Source organism: Physeter macrocephalus, chromosome 8 (genome assembly GCF_002837175.3).
Source record: "Physeter macrocephalus isolate SW-GA chromosome 8, ASM283717v5, whole genome shotgun sequence".
NCBI classification, from domain to species: Eukaryota; Metazoa; Chordata; class Mammalia; order Artiodactyla; family Physeteridae; genus Physeter; species Physeter macrocephalus.
In genome coordinates this window covers 70,584,674-70,605,696 of record NC_041221.1, presented here as the reverse complement: position 1 = coordinate 70,605,696, position 21,023 = coordinate 70,584,674, and the positions used below count along the sequence as shown (strand labels likewise).

The window sequence follows — 21,023 nt, the reverse complement described above, 5'->3', positions numbered from 1 at the left end:
CAATTCTCATATCAGACAAAATAGACTTTAAAATAAAGACTATTACAAGAGACAAAGAAGGACACTACATAATGATCAAGGGATCAATCCAAGAAGAAGACATAACAATTGCAAACATTTATGCACCCAACATAGGAGCACCTCAATACATAAGGCAAAGGTTAACAGCCATAAAACTGGAAACCAACAGTAACACAATAGTAGTAGGGGACTTTAACACCCCACTTTCACCAGTGCACAGATCATCCAAAGGAAAATAAATAAGGAGATGCAGGCTTTAAATGACACATTAAATAAGATGGACTTATTGATATTTACAGGACATTCCATCCAAAAACAACAGAATACACTTTCTTCTCAAGTGCTCATGGAACATTCTCCAGGATAGACCACATCTTGGGTCATAAATCAATCCTTGGTAAATTTAAGAAAACTGAAATAATCAAGTATCATTTCCAACCACAATGCTATAAGACTAGATATCAATTACAGGAAAAAAAACTATATAAACACATGGAGGCTACACAAAACATTATTAAATAACCACAATATCATTGAAGAAATCAAAGATGACATCAAAAAATAACTAGAAACTAATGACAATGAAAACATGACAACTCAAAACCTCTGGGATGCAGCAAAACCAGTTCTAAGAGGGAAGTTTATAGTAATACAATCCTACCTCAAGAAACAAGAAAAATCTCAAATAAACCACCCAAACTTACACCTGAAGCAATTAAAGAAAGAAGAACAAAAGAACCCAAACTTAGCAGAAGGAAAGAAATCATAAAGATCAGATCAGAAATAAATGAAAAAGAACGGAAGGAAACAATAGCAAAGATCATTAAAACTAGAAGCTGGTTCTTTAAAAAGATAAACAAAACTGACAAACCATTAACCAGACTCATCAAGAAAAAAAAGGAGAAGACTCAAATCCACAGAATTAGAAATGAAAAAGGAGAAGTAACAACTGACACCACAGTAACAAAAAGAATCATGAGAGACTACTACAAACAACTGTATGCCAATAAAATGGACAACCTGGAAAAATGGACAAATTCTTAGAAAAGCACAACCTTCTGAGACTGAACCAGGAAGAAACAGAAAATAAAAACAGACAACCACAAGCCCTGAAATTGAGACTGTGATTAAAAATCTTCCAACAAAAAAAAGCCCAGGGCCAGATGTCTTCACAGTCAAATTCGATCAAACATTTGAGAAGAGCTAACACCTATCCTTTTCAAACTCTACCAAAATATAGCAGAGGGAGGAATACTCCCAACCCATTCTACCAGGCCACCATCACTCTCATACTGAAACCAGACAAAGATGTCACAAAGAAAGAAAACTACAGGGCAATATCACTGATGAACACAGATGCAAAAATCCTCAACAAAATACTAGCAAAGAGAATCCGACAGCACATTAAAAGGATCATACACCATGATCAAGTGGGGTTTATACCAGAAATGCAAACATTCTTCAATATATGCAAATCAATCAATGTGATACGCCATATTAAATTGAAGAATAAAAAGCATATGATCATCTCAATAGATGCAGAAAAAGCTTTTGACAAAATTCAACACACATTCATGATAAAAACTCTCCAGAAAGTGGGCATATAAGATCTTACTTCAACATAATAAAGGCCATATATGACAAACCCACAGGCAACATCGTTCTCAATGGTGAAAAAATGAAACTATTTCCACTAAGATCAGGAAAAAGACAAGGTTGCCTACTCTCACCACTATTATTCAACATAGTTTTGGAAGTTCTAGCCATAGCAATCAGAGAAGAAAAACAAATAAAAGGAATACAAATTGGAAAAGAAGTAAAACTGTCACTGTTTGTAGATGACATGATACTATACATAGAGAATCCTAAAGATGCTACCAGAATACTACTAGAGCTAACCAAGGAATCTGGTAAAGTAGCAGGATAAAAAATTAATGCACAGAAATCTCTTGCAATCCTATACACTAATGATGAAAACCTGAAAGAAAAATTAAGGAAACAATCCTATTTACCACTGCAACAAAAAGAATAAAATACCTAGGAATAAACCTACATAGGGAGACGAAAGACCTGTATGTAGAAAACTATGACACTGATGAAAGAAATTAAAGATGATACAAACAGATGGAGAGATATATACCATGTTCTTGGATTGGAAGAATCAACATTGTGAAAATGACTCTACCCCCCAAAGCAATCTACAGATTCAGTGCAATCCCTATCAAACTACCAATGGCATTTTTCACAGAACTAGTATAAAAAATTTCAAAATCTGTATGGAAACACAAAAGACCCCAAATAGCCAAAACAGTCTTGAGAAAGAATGGAGCTAGAGGAATCAGGCTCCAGGACTTCAGACTGTACTACAAAGCTACAGTAATCAAGACACTATGGTACCGGCACAAAAACAGAAATATAGATCAATGGAACAAAATAGAAAGCCCAGACATAAATCCACGCACATATGGTCACCTTATCTTTGATAAGGGAGGGAAGAATATACAATGGAGAAAAGACAGTCTCTTTAATAAGTGGTGCAGGGAAAATTGGACAGCTACATGTAAAAGAATGAAATTAGAACACTCCCTAACACCATACACAAAAATAAACTCAAAATGGATTAAAGACCTAAATGTAAGGGCAGACACTATAAAAGTCTTAGAGGAAAACATAGGCAGAACATTCTATGACATATATCACAGCAAGATCCTTTTTGACCCACATCCTAGAGAAATGGAAATAAAAACAAAAATAAACAAATGGGACCTAATGAAACGTAAAAGCTTTGGCACAGCAAAGGAAACCATAAACCAGATGAGAAGATAACCCTCAGAATGGGAAAAAATATTTGCAAATGAAGCAACGGACAAAGGATTAATCTCCAAAATATACAAGTAGCTCATGCAGCTCAATATCAAAAAAACAACCCAATCCAAAAAATGGGCAAAAGACCAAAATAGACATTTCTCCAAAGAAGATATACAGATCGCCAGCAAACACATGAAAGGATGCTCAACATCACAAATCATTAGAGAAATGCAAATCAAAACTACAATGAGGTATCACCTCACACCGGTCAGAATGGCCATCAACAAAAAATCTACAAACTATAAATGCTGGAGAGTGTATGGAGAAAAGGGAACACTCTTTCACTGTTAGTGGAAATGTAAATTGATGCAGCCACTATAGAGGACAGTATGGAGGTTCCTTAAAAAAACAAAAATAGCACTACCATATGACCCAGCAATCCCACTCCTGGGCATATACCCTGAGAAACAATTCAAAAACAGTCATGTACCACAATGTTCACTGCAACACTATTTCCAATAGCCAAGAAGCAACATAAATGTCCATCGACAGATAAATGGATAAAGAAGATGTGGCACATATATACAATGGAATATTACTCAGCCATAAAAGGAAAAAAAATTGAGTTACTTGTAGTGAGGTGGATGGACCTAGAGACTGTCATACAGAGTGAAGTAAGTCAGAAAGAGAAAAACAAATACTATATGCTAACACATATATATGGAATCTAAAAAAAAAAAATGGTTCTGAAGAACCTAGAGGCAGGACAGGAATAAAGATGCAGACATAGAAATTGGACTTGAGGACATGGGGAGGGGGAAGGAGGGAAAGCTGGGACAAAGTGAGAGAGTGGCATGGACATGTATACACTACTAAATGTAAAACAGATAGCTAGTGGGAAGCAGCCACATAGCACAGGGAGATCAGCTCAGTGCTTTGTGACCAGCTACAGGGGTGGGATAGGGAGGGTGGGAGGGAGACGCAACAGGAAGGGGATATGAGGATATATGTATATGTATAGCTGACTCACTTTGTTATACAGCAGAAACACACCATTGTAAAGCAATTTTACTCCAATAAAGATGTTAAAAAAATAAAAATAAAAACGGAATACAATCCCAAGTGCGACCTTGGTTTCTTTGTGTGACCTTGACCTTGAACAAATGAACTCAGTTTTCTCATCTGTAAAATGCGTATTAAAATTATGTTGATTTCAGGACTTCCCTGGTGGTCCAGTGGCTAAGACTCTGCACTCCCAATGCAGGGGGCCTGGTTTCAATCTCTGGTCATGGATATAGATCCTACATGCCACAACTAAATATCCCACATGCTGCAACTAAAGATCCCGTGTGCCACAACTAAGACCTGGAGCAGCCAAATAAATATTTTTTTTAAAAATTATATTGCTCATAAAATTACTGTGAAAACTGAAATGAGCTAGTGTTTTTCTTTTCATTTTTGAACTTTATTTTTTACACAGCAGATTCTTATTAATTATCCATCTCATACATATTACTGTATATATGTCAATCCCAATCTCCCAATTCATCACACCACCACCACCACCCCCACCACTTTTGCCCTTGGTGTCCATACGTTTGTTCTCTACATCTGTGTCTCTATTTCTCCCTTGCAAACTGGGTCATCTGTACCATTATTCTAGGTTCCACATATATGCGTTAATATACGATATTTGTTTTTATCTTTCTGACTTACTTCACTCTGTATAACAGTCTTTAGATCCATCCACGTCTCTAAAAATGACCCAATTTCGTTCCTTTTTATGGCTGAGTAATATTCCATTGTATATATGTATCACATCTTCTTTATCCATTCATCTATCGATGGACACTTAGGTTGCTTCCATGTCCTGGCTATTGTAAATAATGCTGCAATGAACACTGTGGTACATAGCTCTTTTTGAATTATGGTTTTCTCAGGGTATATGCCCAGTAGTGGGATTGCGGTTATCTTTTCATCTTGTTTATGGTTTCCTTTGCTGTGCAAAAGCTTTTAAGTTTCATTAGGTCCCATTTGTTTATTTTTGGTTTTATTTCCATTACTCTAGGAGGTGGATCAAAAAAGATCTTGCTGTGATTTATGTCAAAGAGTGTTCTTTCTATGTTTTCCTGTGAGAGTTTTATACTGTCCAGTCTTACATTTCGGTAACAAATCCATTATGAGTTTATTTTTGTGTATGGTGTTAGGGAGTGTTCTAATTTCATTCTTTTACATGTAGCTGTCCAGTTTTCCCAGCACCACATAATGAAGAGACTGTCTTTTCTCCATTGTATATCCCTTCCTCCTTTGTCATAGATTAGTTGACCATAGATGCATGGGTTTATCTCTGGGCTTTCAGTCCTGTTCCATTGATTTATATTTCCGTTTTTGTGCCAGTACCATATTATCTTGATTACTGTAGCTTTGTAATATAGTCTGAAGTCAGGGAGTCTGATTCATCCAGCTCCGTTTTTTTCCCTCAAAACCGCTTTGGCTATTCGGGGTCTTTGGTGTCTCCAAACAAATTTTAAGATTTTTTGTTCTAGTTCTGTAAAAAATGCCATTGGTAATTTTATAGGGATTGAATTGACTCTGTAGATTGCTTTGGGTATTATAGTCATTTTCACAATGTGGATTCTTCCAATCCAAGAACATGGTATATATCTCTCCATCTGTTTGTATCATCTTTAATTTCTTTCATCAGTGTCATAGAGTTTTCTGCATACAGGTCTTTTGTCTTCCTAGGTAGGTTTATTCCTAGGTATTTTATTCTTTTTGTTGCAATGGTAAATGGGAGTGTGTCCTTCATTTCTCTTTCAGATTTTTCATTATTAGCATATAGTAATGCGAGAGATTTCTGCGCATTAATTTCGTATCCTGCTGCTTTACCAAATTCATTGATTAGCTCTAGTAGCTTTCTGGTGGCACCTTTAGGATTCTCTATGTATAGTATCATGTCATCTGCAAACAGTGACAGTTTTACTTCTCTAATTGGTATTCCTTTTATTTCTTTATCTTCTCTGATTGCTGTGGCTAGGACTTCCAAAACTATGTTGAATCATAGTGGCGAGAGTGGACATCCTTGTCTTGTTTCTGATCTTAGAGGAAATGCTTTCAGTTTTTCACCATTGAGGATAATGTTTGCTGTGGGTTTGTCGTATATGGCCTTTAATATGTTGAGGTAAGTTCCCTCTATGCCCACTTTCGGGAGAGTTTTTATCGTAAATGGGTATTGAATTTTGTCAAAAGCTTTTACTGCATCTACTGAGATGATCATATGCTTTTTATTCTTCAATTTGTTAATATGGTGTATCACATTGATTGATTTGCGTATATTGAAGAATCCTTGCATCCCTGGGATAAACCCCACTTGATCATGGTGTATGATGCTTTTAATATGTCATTCGATTCTGTTTGCTAGTATTTTGTTGAGGATTTTTGCATCTATATTCATCAGTGATATCAGTCTGTAATTTTCTTTTTTGTAGTATCTTTGTCTGGTTTTGATATAAGCGTGATGGTGGCCTCATAGAATGAGTTTGGGAGTGTTCCTTCCTCTGCAATTTTTTGGAAGAGTTCAAGAAGGATGGGGGTTAGCTCTTCTCTAAATGTTTGATAGAAATCACCTGTGAAGTCATCTGGTCCTAGACTTTCGTTTGTTGGAAAATTTTTAATCACAGTTTCAATTTCATTATTTGTGATTGGTCTGTTCATATTTTCTATTTCTTCCTGGTTCAGTCTTGAAAGGTTATACCTTTCTAAGAATTTGTCCATTTCTTCCAGGTTGTCCATTGTATTGGCATAGAGTTTCTTGTAGTAGTCTCTTAAGATGCTTTGTATTTCTGCAGTATCTGTTGTAACTTCTCTTTTTCCATTTCTATTTTTATTGATTTGAGTCCTCACCTTCTTTTTCTTGATGAGTCTGGCTAATGGTTTATCAATTTTGTTTATCTTCTCAAAGAACCAGCTTTTAGTTTTATTGACCTTTGCTATTGTTTTCTTTGTATCTATTTCATTTATTTCTCCTCTGACCTTTATGATTCCTTTCCTTCTACTAACTTTGGGTTTTGTTTGATCTACTTTCTCTAGTTCCTTTAGGTTTAAGGTTAGATTGTTTGAGATTTTTCTTGTTTCTTGAGGTAGGATTGTATTGCTATAAACTTCCCTCTTAGACCTGCTTTTGCTGTATCCCATAGATTTTGGAAAGTCGTGTTTTCATCGTCATTTGTCTCTAGGTATTTTTTGATTTCCCTTTGATTTCTTCAGTGATCTCGTGGTTATTTAGCCTCCATGAATTTGTGTTTTTTACCTTTTTTTCCCTATAACTGATTTCTAATCTCATAGTGTTGTGGTCAGAAAAGATGCCTGATATGAATTCAATTTTCTTAAATTTACTGAGGCTTGATTTGTGACCGAAGATGTGATCTATCCTGGAAAGTGTTCCATGTGCACTTGAGAAGAAAGTGTAATCTGCTGTTTTCTGAATATCGTATAAATATCAATTAAATCTATCTGCTCTATTGTGTCATTTAAAGCTTGTGTTTCCTTATTAATTTTCTGTTTGGATGATCTGTCCATTGGTGTAAGTGAGGTGTTAAATATCCCCCACTATTACTGTGTTACTGTTGATTTCCTCTTTTATAGCTGTTAGCAGCTGCCTTATGTATTGAGGTGCTCCTATGTTGGGTGCATATATAATTGTTATATCTTCTTCTTGGATTGATCCCTTGATCATTATGTAATGTCCTTCCTTGTCTCTTGTAACATTCTTTATTTTACAGTCTATTTTATCTCTTATGAGCATTGTTACTCCACCTTTCTTTTGATTTCCACTTGCATGGAATATCTTTTTTCCATCCCCTCACTTTCAGTCTGTATGTGTCCCTAGGTCTGAAGTGGGTCTCTTGTAGACAGCATATATATGGGTCTTATTTCTGTATCCATTCAGCCAGCCTGTGTCTTTTCATTGGAGCATTTAATCCATTCACATTTAAGGTAATTATTGATATGTATGTTCCTATGACCATTTTTCTTAATTGTTTTGGGTTTGTTTTTGTTTCCTTTGTTGCTTTCAATAATTTTTCTTCGCCTTTAATTTTTGTCAATTTGATTACTTTGTGTCTCGGCGTGTTTCTCCTTGGGTTTAACCTGCCTGGGACTCTCTGCGCTAACTGGATGTGGGTGGCTATTTCCTTTCCCATTTTAGGGAAGTTTTTGACTATAATCTCTTCAAATATTTTCTCGGGCCCTTTCTCTCTCTCTTCTCCTTCTGGCATCCCTATAAAGTGAATGTTGCTGTGTTTAATGTTGTCCCAGAGGTCTCCTGGGCTGTCTTCATTTCTTTTCATTCTTTTTTCTTTATTCTGTTCCGTGACAGTGAATTCCACCATTCTGTCTTCCAGGTCACTTATCCGTTCTTCTGCCTCAGTTATTCTGCTATTGATTCCTTCTAGTGTATTTTTCATTTCAGTTATTGTATTGTTCATCTCTGTTTGTTTGTTCTTTAATTCTTCTAGGTCTTTGTTAAACACTTCTTCCATCTTCTTGATCTTTGCCTCCATTCTTTTTCTGAGGTCCTGGATGATCTTCACTCTCATTATTCTGAATTCCTTTTCTGAAAAGTTGCCTATCTCCACGTTTAGTGGTTTTTCTGGGGTTTTATCTTGTTCCTTCATCTGATACATAGCCCTCTGCCTTTTCATCTTGTTTATCTTCCTGTGAATGTGGTTTTTGTTCCACAAGCTGCACGATTGTAGTTCTTCTTGTTTCTGCTGTCTGCCCTCTGGTGGATGAGGCTATCTAAGAGGCTTGTGCAATTTTCCTAATGGGAGGGACTGGTGGTGGGTAGACTTGGGTGTTGCTCTGGTGGGCAGAGCTCAGTAAAACTTTAATCTGCTTGTGTGCTGATGGGTGGGGCTGGGTTCCCTCCCTGTTGGCTGTTTGGCCTGAGGCGACCCAACACTGGAGCCTACCTGGCTCTTCGGTGGGGCTAATGGCAGACTCTGGGAGGGCTCACACCAAGGAGTACTTCCCAGAACTTCTGCTGCCAGTGTCCTTGTCCTCACAGTGAGCCACAGCTACCCTCTGCCTCTGCAGGAGACCCTCCAACACTAGCAGGTAGGTCTGGTTCAGTCTCCTATGGGGTCACTGCTCCTTCCCCTGGGTCCTGATGCGCACACTACTTTGTGTGTGCCCTCCAAGAGTGGAGTCTCTGTTTCCCCCAGTCCTGTCGAAGTCCTGCAATCAAATCCCACTAGCCTTCAAAGTCTGATTCTCTAGGAATTCCTCTTCCCGTTGCCGGACACCCAGGTTGGGAAGCCTGACAAAGGGCTCAGAACCTTCACTCCAGTAGGTGGACTTCTGTGGTATAAGTGTTCTCCAGTTTGTGAGTCACCCACCTGGCAGTTATGGGATTTGATTTTTTTGTGATTGCGCCCCTCCTACCATCTCATTGTGGCTTCTCCTTTGTCTTAGGATGTGGCATATCTTTTTTGGTTAGTTCCAGTGTCTTCCTGTCGATGATTGTTCAGCAGTTAGTTGTGATTCCGGTGCTCTTGCAAGAGGGAGTGAGCACACATCCTTCTACTCCGTCATCTTGAACCAATCTCTCCAGTTCTTGTACTCTGCGGTATAGTAGTATTTGTTCCCCAACTGGTCTGTGCCCATTTGTTCCTTCACTTCCTTTGACAGCACTCTCCACAAGACGTGGAACAAATTCTGAGACCAACCCATGCCTCCCCACCAGCTCCAGTGGAGCTAGTGTTTTACTAAACAATGGGTTATAAACCATCTAGCAGGATATAAAATGAGACATGAGACAACCAGCATTCTTTAAAGAAAACAGAATAAAATGGGAAGTAACAAAGTGTATCACAAATAGTAAATGTAAGTGTTGTTTCGTGAAACTTTTTTTCTGAATATATACACGTATAACTTAGTCCTGCTTTACAACACTATTGTTTTTAACTATGAGTCAAATTTTTTTAAAATACTGAAATAAAACGTGAAGTATATAGCAGAAGGCATGGCCCATAGCAAGTTATTGTTAGTGACAACAGGAAATCACTGGTACCCCAAGGTCTAGAGTCACAAATTGGGGACCACTCCTGTAAAGACCTGGCTTACTAGGAATGTAGCGGGCCATCATTTTCAATATATCCTCCAGAGGGACCAGAACAAGGCTTACCATAGAGAAAGGAGAAAATAAAAATATGCCTCTAGAAAATAGGATAGAATTTTATTTAGCTCGCCTCAAGAGACAGCTTGAATACCATCTATGTTAATTGCTGGTCATTTGACTTCATACAAGTTATTTAATTTCTCTGGGCCTCAGCTCCCTAAAATAAAGATAATAATAGTAGCTACCACATAGGTTTGTCACAAGAATTAAATTAGTTGAATTTTTTAAGTGCTCACTAGGCCTGGCACATAGTAAGTGCTCAAAAATCATCAACTGTTGCTATAGTTGCTATTATTATTATTACTATACTGAGAATAGACCAAGCTACAAATAGCGACCATTTTTCTACTTCCTCCCTTAGTTTCAAATGATTTTTATCTCTTATTGTTATTCCTGCAGCAAAACAAAAGACTTTTTTTTAAACCAAATAAAAGATTGTGAACAACTTTTTCTTTAGGAAGTCCTTTATATATTACCACCTACATTTGTCTTTTCTCTGAGCTCTAAGTTATTTTTAATAATAATAAAGGGTTATTTATATTTTGTCTTGGGTGCCTGGCAGAGGTTGTATGTATATAAATGCTCACATCCTATCTGTATGCTGAAATTTCATCAGGAGATCCAAAGGTGCTAAGTCCAGCTTTCTGGATATGCTATTTCTTGCTTCCACGTGGAAAATACCATATGGTATTGATGTGACCCATGCAAAGGGGAGTTGCACTTTCTAATTCACAGACATATTGGCCCCTGGATTAAATTTGAGATTTAATACACCAAAACCCAATCCCCTGACAAAGCCTGATAACCACCAGACTGTAAATAGACTTTCTGGATGACCACTGAATTTCTAAATCACATTAGCCTTTTGTCAAGTCACACAGCAGGTAAATAGTGGAATAATTTAGGTTCTCGACATCAGGGAAAAACACACACTCCAGCGAGGAATTAACCTCTCCAAGGTTAATTAACCTCTCCATTTCTTCTTTGCCTTCCTCTTGCCCTACAAGTGTCTCTTAAAATCATAAGGCAGGACTTCCCTGGTGGCGCAGTGGTTGCGAGTCCACCTGCCGATACAGGGGACACGGGTTTGTGCCCCGGTCCGGGAAGATCCCACGTGCCGCGGAGCGGCTGGGCGCATGAGCCATGGCTGCTGGGCCTTCACGTCCGGAGCCTGTGCTCCGCAATGGGAGAGGCCACAACAGTGAGAGGCCTGCGTAACGCAAAAAAAAAAAAAAAAAAAGTGAAAATCAGAAGGCATCTACCTACCATGCTTTGACTCATTGTCCTGTTCTATTGGGGCCTGCCAGCCCAACGGGGTTTGGATGCCACCCATCTGACATCCCACCTGAATCCCTATGCTCTGTGTCTCTTTTAAGTCTCCAGAGACAAACATTTCTGACCCAAAGTAAATAAACTGCCTAGCGGGCCAGGCAGAATCTCATGAGAATAAATAACAGCAACCAAAGGCAGAGCCAAAAGAAATGGACCATAACGAGGGAATTTTTCCCAACATTTTAACATGAAAATTTTCTAAAATGAAAGTTGATAGGCTAGTATAGCCAGTATCTACATACCCACCACCAAGATGGAACATCTGTTCATATTTTTCCATTATGTATGTATGTATGTATGTATCCATTTGATCCTGCCTATGTGTGTGTATGCTGAACCATGTGAAAGTAAGTTGCTGGTATCAGGACACTGCACCCCTAAATATTTCAGCATGTGTCTTCCCAGAACGAAGACATTCTCCTTTGTAACCTTAGTAGAATAACCACACCTAAGCAAATTAAGGGAAACTAATATCATCTAATATTAGCCCATATTCCAATCACCCTCCTTATCCTAAGAATTAAAACATGGTGTTTGATTACTATAGCTCTTCAAGCCCTTTAAAAGAGAGCAGTCCTCCTACCTCTTACTTCAATGGCACTGACTTCTGCATGTGTCTGGGCCAGCTGTCTATAAAATGTGCACTGGTAAGTTGTCATCGTGATTGGAAGGAGCAGGAGAGGAGAAAGGGGCACAGCTCAGGGTAGCAGGGAGAATAAATTGGACTTTGCATCTCACTCAGAGTAGAGGACAATGGCTCCCCAGCCTGACACACCCCTGCCCTCACTCCACTTCTCCACCTCACAGACCTCACTGCAGCCACACTGGCTTCCTTGCTGCTCCCCAACAAGCTAACAACACACCGAGCTCAACACGTTGGCTCTCTTTCCTTTCCTTGGAAGGCTCTTCTCCCCCATAGCCAAATGGGTGCCCCCACCTCCCCCTCCCCCACCACCTCCAGGTCTTCACTCATCCTATTTAAAATTGCAAACCACACTCCCCACCTTACTGTGTCCTCACAGCATATTTCACCATCTAGCTTTTTATGCATTTTGTTTCTTTTGCTGACTGCTTCTCTCACCACCTGGAATATATGCTCCTCCAGAACAGGGTTTTCGTGTGATGGTGCACATGGCTGCATCCCCAGCTCCTATATTCATACCAGGCCCTGTTCAATCAACAAATATTTATCAAGACCCTCTGCTACGCTCCAGACACTGGCAGAGCAGCAGGACATCAGATGTGCCCCTCAGAGTTGACACATGCCCTAGGCCAGCAGTGAGGCTACTGCTCAGCATTAAGAATGGCTCTCAGGGCTTCCCTGGTGGCGCAGTGGTTGCGCGTCCGCATGCCGATGCAGGGGGGCCGGGTTCGCGCCCCGGTCTGGGAGGATCCCGCGTGCCGCCGAGCGGCTGGGCCCGTGAGCCATGGCCGCTGGGCCTGCACGTCCGGAGCCTGTGCTCCGCAACGGGAGAGGCCGCAGCAAAGGGAGGCCCGCATACCACAAAAAAAAAAAAAAAAAAAAAAAGAATGGCTCTCAGAAGCCAGGTGAGACCCTGGACCTGCCCAGGGTCATTCCCCAGCCTTGGCATTTGCTTGGAGCTAGAGCTGACCGTATAGCTCACTCCTGCTGCCCCACTGTCCCGCTCATGAATCCCACAGTTGCCTGTGCAGGTCTCTGACAATTCACCTGGGCCTGACAACTCCTCAGTGTGTCCACTACAAAGTTGCCCTCCCCTTCCCTCAGGACTACATCATCCCTCCAGTCACCCCCTCCCATCTGTCCTCCTCAAGGCCAATGCACTGACCTTTCTAAGAAGCAACTGTGGCCAAGCCACTACCGCAGCTTAAAATATGTCACTGGCATCCCTCCCCACATAGGAAAAACATCAGCACCTAGCCTCACATACGCATAAGACCCTTCTTGACCAGACAGCCACCTTCCCCACCCCTTCTCCTGCCACTCCTCACCTCACATTTGACAACACTGAATTATTTTTAGAACTTTCTGGAATAATCCAGGCTCCTCACGCCTTGCACTTATTTAACCTTCTCTCCAGCATGTACCTCGGCTCCTACCCCATCACCTCCAGTTTGTGGTCCTGGGAAACTTCTACTCTTCCTGCCAGTTTCAACTCAAATGCTATCTCTCTGGGCACCTTTTCTGACTAGTAGGTGAACTTGGCCTCTCCCTTCTGTTATTCTTACACAGGGAATTTTGTCTAAAATGAAACTCACTTTAACAGTGCCACCTCACCATTATTTGTTTCTCTGTCTACCAGCTAGACATCAGCATGGTCCTGGGAGGCATGCCCTATGAAGGGGCAAGGGTCTTTCATCTTCCTATCCAAAGAGTCTTTGGCAAAATACTAGGTGTTTAATAAATTTGGACGACTTGGTCTAAGGAGCTATTTTGCCCTGGGCAGAGCTGTTTGTTGAGGGCCTTAAGGATCAGAATTAGTGACCCTCATCTTCCCCCATTCTGATTTTATGGCTCAGGCCTTGAGTTAATGGTAAACATCCTCATTGTTTCGGTTTGCTGAAACATTATGTAAACCCAACATCAGGCGGCTGTTTGACTGGCGACAAACAATTCTGCATTCCAGAGCATGCTGACCCCATGGCCAGTTTGTTTTGTTTGCTTTTCACTAACAAAGAGCCTCTCATTTAAACTTCTGAAAGTTAAACCGCATTCTACGTTCCATCTTGTGCTCCCTCATACAAATGTCAGTGTGTGTGTGTGTGTGTGTGTGCGTGTGTGCGCGTGTGCGTGTGTGTGTAAGACAGGGACAGAAATAGAGGGATACAGAGACAGAGAGAGATAAAGAAGCCATGGAATTGGCTGGCTGCTATGCTTCAAACTAACTCTAATGCCCTGACCCAAAAGAGGACTGCATAATGCACAAGGGACTGGACACCAGGTCCAAAGGGTCATGGTGATGTGCCACTAGCCTTAGCAGACCACCTGCTTCCAAAGTATTTATTTTTTAATTGGAGTATAATTGTTTTACAATGTGCTAGTTTCTGCTGTACAACAAAGTGAATCAGCTATATATATACATATGTCCCCTCCCTCTTGGACCGCCCTCCCCATCCCCATCCCACCCCTCTAGGTCACCAGAGAGCACTGAGCTGAGCTCCCTGTGCTATTAGAAGGTTCTCACTAGCTATCTATTTTAAACACGGTAGTGTATATATGTCAGTCCTAATCTCCCAGTTCATCCCACCCTCCCCTTCCTCCATTCCCCCACGTCCACATGTCCATTCTCTACTTCTGTGTCTCTATTCCTGCCCTGCAAATAGGTTCATCTGTACCATTTTTCTAGATTCCACATATATGCGTTAACATGGACAACATCCTTGCCAATTCTCCACTCCATTTTATTTCCCTCTTAGAGACAGTATATTTTCCACCCAACTGAGCCCAGACAATTATATGGGTCTAATGTTCTGGTCATGGTCAACACTCAGTAAACAGCAGCATTAAGAGTTCTCCAAGGAGTTTAGGCTAATTTTCTACAACTAAGAATCTTCTATTTTGTGAATAAGCTTCTGTTGTTTCTACCCATGATATCTTGACATGGCTGCAATATCACTTAGTGTTATTACTGAAAAATTTTCAACCGTTATCTTTTCCCATTGAAGACCTTCATCCATGGTTCTGTGCAGGGTGGCAGTGCAGAAGGACACTTGGACTGCTAGAAGGCTCATGCTAAGAGTCTACAGTCCTCAGGCTGAAGGTGAAGAAGCATTTCTTGCAGGGTCTAGAATCCTTCCCCTGACTGTTGACATTGTTTCAGTCTGTCTGGTTTGAATCAAAGCCAGCTGAATCTCCTCCAAGTTCCAGTCTTGGTCAGATCTCAGGATACAGCCTGTCTGGTTGTTCAAAAAAAAATATCTGCCTGAATAGCCACCCCAACCTGGAGTCACAGCAGATCACTGATGCCTCGTGACCCCAGCAAATGTCCCTATTCATGGCGGAGGGGAGGGGCAACAACATTAAATCCTGCAATCTCCACATCTTAGGTTACTGAAGCCTGAATAAGAAGCCCTATGAGCAGAGAGTGAGGCTTCAGGGCCAGTTTCCATCTTGCACAATCAGCCTCTCCTGCCAGGCATCTATGTAGTCTTCATTTTTTCCCCTCTTTACTCATGGCCATCTCCTCTCAGGGCCTCAAAGCACTTTTGATTGTCCACCACTATTTAGTAAGCATATAAAGGGCCTGACCATGATCAGTTCCCTGAAAAGATAGCAGAGAACTAGAAAAGAGGTCTCCACTCACAAGAAGCTTATAATCCAGAGATGGAGATAAAAATGGATATGGGAGTTCCCTCCCTGTTGGTTGTTTGGCCTGAGAAGACCCAGCTGGAGCCTGCAGGCCCTTTGGTGGGGTTAATGATGGACTCCAGGAGTCACACCAAGGAGTACTAACCAGAACTTCTGCTGCAGGTGTCCTTGTCCCTGTGGTGAGCCACAGCCATCCCCTCGTTCTGCAGGAGACCCTCCAACACTAGTAGCCGTGTGGCTGACAGGGTCTTGGTGCTCTGGCCGGGTGTCAGGCCAAGCCTCGGAGGTGGGAAAGCCGAGTTCAAGACATTGGACCACCAGAGACCTCCCGGACCCACATAATATCAATCGGCAAGAGCTTTCCCAGAGATCTCCATCTCAATGCTAAGACCTAGCTCCACTCAGTAACCAGAAAGCTCCAGTGCTGGACACCCCATGCTAAACAACTAGCAAGACAGGAACACAACCCCACCCATTAGCAGAGAGCCTGCCTAAAATCATAGTAAGTTCACAGACACCCCAAAACACACCACTGGACACGGTCCTGCTCACCAGAAAGATAACATCCAACCTCATCCACCAGAACACAGGCACCAGTCCCTCCACCAGGAAGCCTACACAACCCACTGAACCAACATTACCCACTGGAGGCAGACACCAAAAATAACGGGAACTAAACTACGAACCTGCAGCCTGCAAAAAGGAGACCCCAAACACAGTAAGATAAGCAAAATGAGAAGACAGAAAAACACACAGCAGATGAAGGAGCAAGATAAAATCACACCAGACCTAACAAATGAAGAGGAAATAGGCAGTCTACCTGAAAAAGAATTCAGAATAATGATAGTAAAGATGATTCAAAATCTTGGAAATAGAATAGACAAATTGCAAGAAACAGTTAACAAGGACCTAGAAGAAATAAAGAGGAAGCAAGCAACGATGAGCAACACAATAAATGAAATGAAAAATACTCTAGATGGGCTCAGTAGCAGAATAACTGAGGCAGAAGGACGGATAAGTGACCTGGAAGATAAAATAGTGGAAATAACTACTGCAGAGCAGAATAAAGAAAAAAGAATGAAAAGAAGAGAGAACAGTCTCAGAGACCTCTGGGACAACATTAAACACACCAACATTCAAATTATAGGGGTCCCAGAAGAAGAAGAGAAAAAGAAAGGGACTGAGAAAATATTTGAAGAGATTATAGGTGAAAACTTCCCTAATATGGGAAAGGAAATAGTCAATGAAGTCCAGGAAGTGCAAAGAGTCCCATTCAGGATAAATCCAAGGAGAAACATGCCAAGACACATATTAACCAAACTATCAAAAATTAAAAACAAAGAAAACATACTAAAGGCAGCAAGGGAAAAGCAGCAAAAAACATACAAGGGAATCCCAATAAGGTTAAAAGCTGATCTTTCACCAGAAACTCTACAGGCCAGAAGGGAGTGGTAAGATATATTTAAGAGTGATGAAAAGGAAAATCCTACAACCAAGATTACTGTACCCAGCAAGGATCTCATTCAGATTTGACAGAGAAATCAAAAGCTTTACAGACAAGTAAAAGCTAGGAGAATTCAGCACCACCAAACCAGCTTTACAACAAATGCTAAAGGAACATATCTAGGCAAGAAACACAAGAGAAGGAAAAGACCTACAAAATCAAACCCAAAACAATTAAGAAAATGGTAATAGAAACATACATATCGATAATTACCTTAAATGTAAATGGATTAAATGCCCCGACCAAAAGACACAGAATGCTGAAGGCATACAAAAACAAGACCCATATATAAGCTGTCTACAAGAGACCCACTGCAGACCTAGGGAGACATATAGACTGAAAGTAAGGGGATGGAAAAAGATATTCCATGCCAATGGAAATCAAAAGAAAGCTGGAGTAGCAGTACTCATATCAAATAAAATAGACTTTAAAATAAAGACTATTACAAGAGGCAACGAAGAACACTACATAATGATCAAGGGATCAATCCAAGAAGAAGATATAACAATTGTAATTATCTATGCACCCAACATAGGAGCACCTCAATACATAAGGCAAATGCTAACAGCCATAAAAGGGGAAATCGACAGTATCACAATAATAGTAGGCAACTTTAATGTCTCACTTACATCAATGGACAGATCATCCAAACAGAAAATAAATAAGGAAACAAAAGCATTAAATGACACATTAGACCAGATGAGCTTAATTGATATTTATAGGACATCCCATCCAAAAACAACAAAATAAACTTTCTTCTCAAGTGCACATGGAAAATTCTCCAGGATAGATCACACCTTGGGTCAAAGCAAACCTCGGTAAAAAGCAAAGATCACAACTGGGTCAAAGCAAACCTCGGTAAATTTAAGAAAATTGAAATCGTATTGAGCATTTTTCTGACCACAATGCTATGAGACTAGATATCAACCACAGGAAAAACAACTGTAAAAAATACAAACACATGGAGGTTAAACAGCATGCTACTAAACAACCAGGAGATCACTGAGAAATCAACGAGGAAATCAAAAAATACCTAGAAACAAATGACAATGATAATACAACGACCCAAAACCTATGCGATGCAGCGAAAGCAGTTCTCAGACGGAAGTTTATAGCAACACTATCCCACCTCAAGAAACAAGAAAAATCTCAAATAAACCACCTAAACTTACACCTGAAGCAATTAAAGAAAGAAGAACAAAAGAACCCAAACTTAGCAGAAGGAAAGAAATCATAAAGATCAGATCAGAAATAAATGAAAAAGAACGGAAGGAAACAATAGCAAAGATCATTAAAACTAGAAGCTGGTTCTTTAAAAAGATAAACAAAACTGACAAACCATTAACCAGACTCATCAAGAAAAAAAAGGAGAAGACTCAAATCCACAGAATTAGAAATGAAAAAGGAGAAGTAACAACTGACACCACAGTAACAAAAAGAATCATGAGAGACTACTACAAACAACTGTATGCCAATAAAATGGACAACCTGGAAAAATGGACAAATTCTTAGAAAAGCACAACCTTCTGAGACTGAACCAGGAAGAAACAGAAAATAAAAACAGACAACCACAAGCCCTGAAATTGAGACTGTGATTAAAAATCTTCCAACAAACAAAAGCCCAGGGCCAGATGGCTTCACAGTCAAATTCGATCAAACATTTGAGAAGAGCTAACACCTATCCTTTTCAAACTCTACCAAAATACAGCAGAGGGAGGAATACTCCCAACCCATTCAACCAGGCCACCATCACTCTCATACTGAAACCAGACAAGGCAAATTCTATCACACATTTAAAGAAGAGTTAACACCTATCCTTCTCAAACTATTCCAAAATATAGTAGAAGGAGGAACACTCCCAAACTCATTCTACAAGGCCACCATCACCCTGATACCAAAACCAGACAAAGATGTCACAAAGAAAGAAAACTACAGGCCAATATCACTGATGAACACAGATGCAAAAATCCTCAACAAAATACTAGCAAAGAGAATCCGACAGCACATTAAAAGGATCATACACCATGATCAAGTGGGGTTTATCCAAGGAAAGCAAGGATTCTTCAATATACGCAAATCAATCAACGTGATACACCATATTAACAAAATACTAGCAAAGAGAATCCGACAGCACATTAAAAGGATCATACACCATGATCAAGTGGGGTTTATCCCAAGAATGCAAGGATTCTTCAATATATGCAAATCAATGTGATACACCATATTAACAAACTGAAGGATAAAAACCATATGATGATCTCAACAGATGCAGAAAAAGCTTTTGACAAAATTCAACACACATTAACGATAAGAACTCTCCAGAAAGTAGGCATAGAGGGAACATACCTCAACATAATAAAAGCCATGTATGACAAACCCACAGCAAACATCATTCTACAAAAGTAAAGCACAGAAATCTCTAGCATTCCTATACACTAACGATGAAAAATCTGGAAGAGAAATTAAGAAAACAAATCTGGAAGAGAAATTAATGAAAAGCTGCTCAACATCACTAATTATTAGAGCAATGCAAATCAAAACCACAATGAGGTATCACCTCACACCAGTTAGAATAGGCATCATCAGAAAACCTACAAACAACAAATGCTGGAGAGGGTGTGGAGAAAAAGGAACCCTCTTGCACTGTTGGTGGGAATGTAAATTGATACAGCCACTATGGAGAACAGTATGGAGGTTCCTTAAAAAACTAAAAATAGAATTACCATATGACCCAGCAATCCCACTACTGGGCATAGGCCCAGAGAAAACCATAATTCAAAAAGACACATGCACCCCAATGTTCATTGCAGCACTATTTAAATAGCCAGGACATGGAAGCAACCTATATGTCCATCGACAGATGAATGGATAAAAAAGATGTGGTACATACATACAATGGAATATTACTTAGCCATAAAAAGGAACGAAATTCGGTCATTTGTAGAGATGTGGATGGATCTAGAGATTGTCATACAGAGTAAAGTAAGTCAGAAAGAGAAAAACAAATATTGTATATTAACACATATATGTGGAACCTAGAAAAATGGTACAGATGAACCGGTTTGCAGGGCAGAAACAGAGACACAGATGTAGATAACAAACGTATGGACACCAAGGGGGGAAGTGGCGGGGGCAGGTGGTGGTGGTGTGATGAATTGGGAGATTGGGATTGACATGTATACACTGATGTGTATAAAATGGATGACTAATAAGAACCTGCTGTATAAAAAATTAAGTAAAATTAAATTTTAAAAAAAGAATATACAATGGAGAAAAGACAGCCTCTTTAATAAGTCGTGTTGGGAAAACTGGACAGCTACATATAAAAGAATGAAATCAGAACAATTCCTAAGACCATACACAAAAATAAACTCAAAATGGATTAAAGACCTAAATGTAAGGCCAGACACTATCAAACTCTTAGAGGAAAACATAGGCAGAACACTCTATAACATAAATCACAGCAAGATCACTTTTGACCCACCTCCTAGAGAAATGGAAATAAAAACAAAAATAAATAAATGGGACCTAATGAAACTTAAAAGCTTTTGCACAGCAAAGGAAACAATGGGAGAAAATATTTGCAAATGAAGCAAATGACAAAGGATTAATCCCCAAAATATACAAGCAGCTCATGCAGCTCAATACCAAAAAAACAAACAACCCAATCCAAAAATGGGCGGAAGACCTAAATAGACATTTCTCCAAAGAAGACATACAGATGGCCAAGAGGCACATGAAAAGATGCTCAACATCACTAATTATTAGAGAAATGCAAATCGAAACCACAATGAGGTATCACCTCACACCAGTTAGAATGGCCATCATCAAAAAATCTACAAACACTAAATGCTGGAGAGGGTGTGGAGACAAGGGAACCCTCTTGCACT

General features: G+C 39.9%; 1 long non-coding RNA gene across 1 annotated transcript in view; it reads right to left on the bottom strand.

Annotated features, from left to right (window-relative positions):
- Positions 1-14,700: 14,700 nt before the first annotated feature.
- LOC102993634 (uncharacterized) overlaps positions 14,701-21,023 on the bottom strand; it is a 36,038-nt gene continuing 29,715 nt past the window's right edge. Inside the window, exon 8 of the long non-coding RNA XR_003680926.2 lies at positions 14,701-15,217. This is a non-coding gene — a long non-coding RNA (uncharacterized lncRNA). The remainder of the gene's footprint in view (positions 15,218-21,023) is intronic.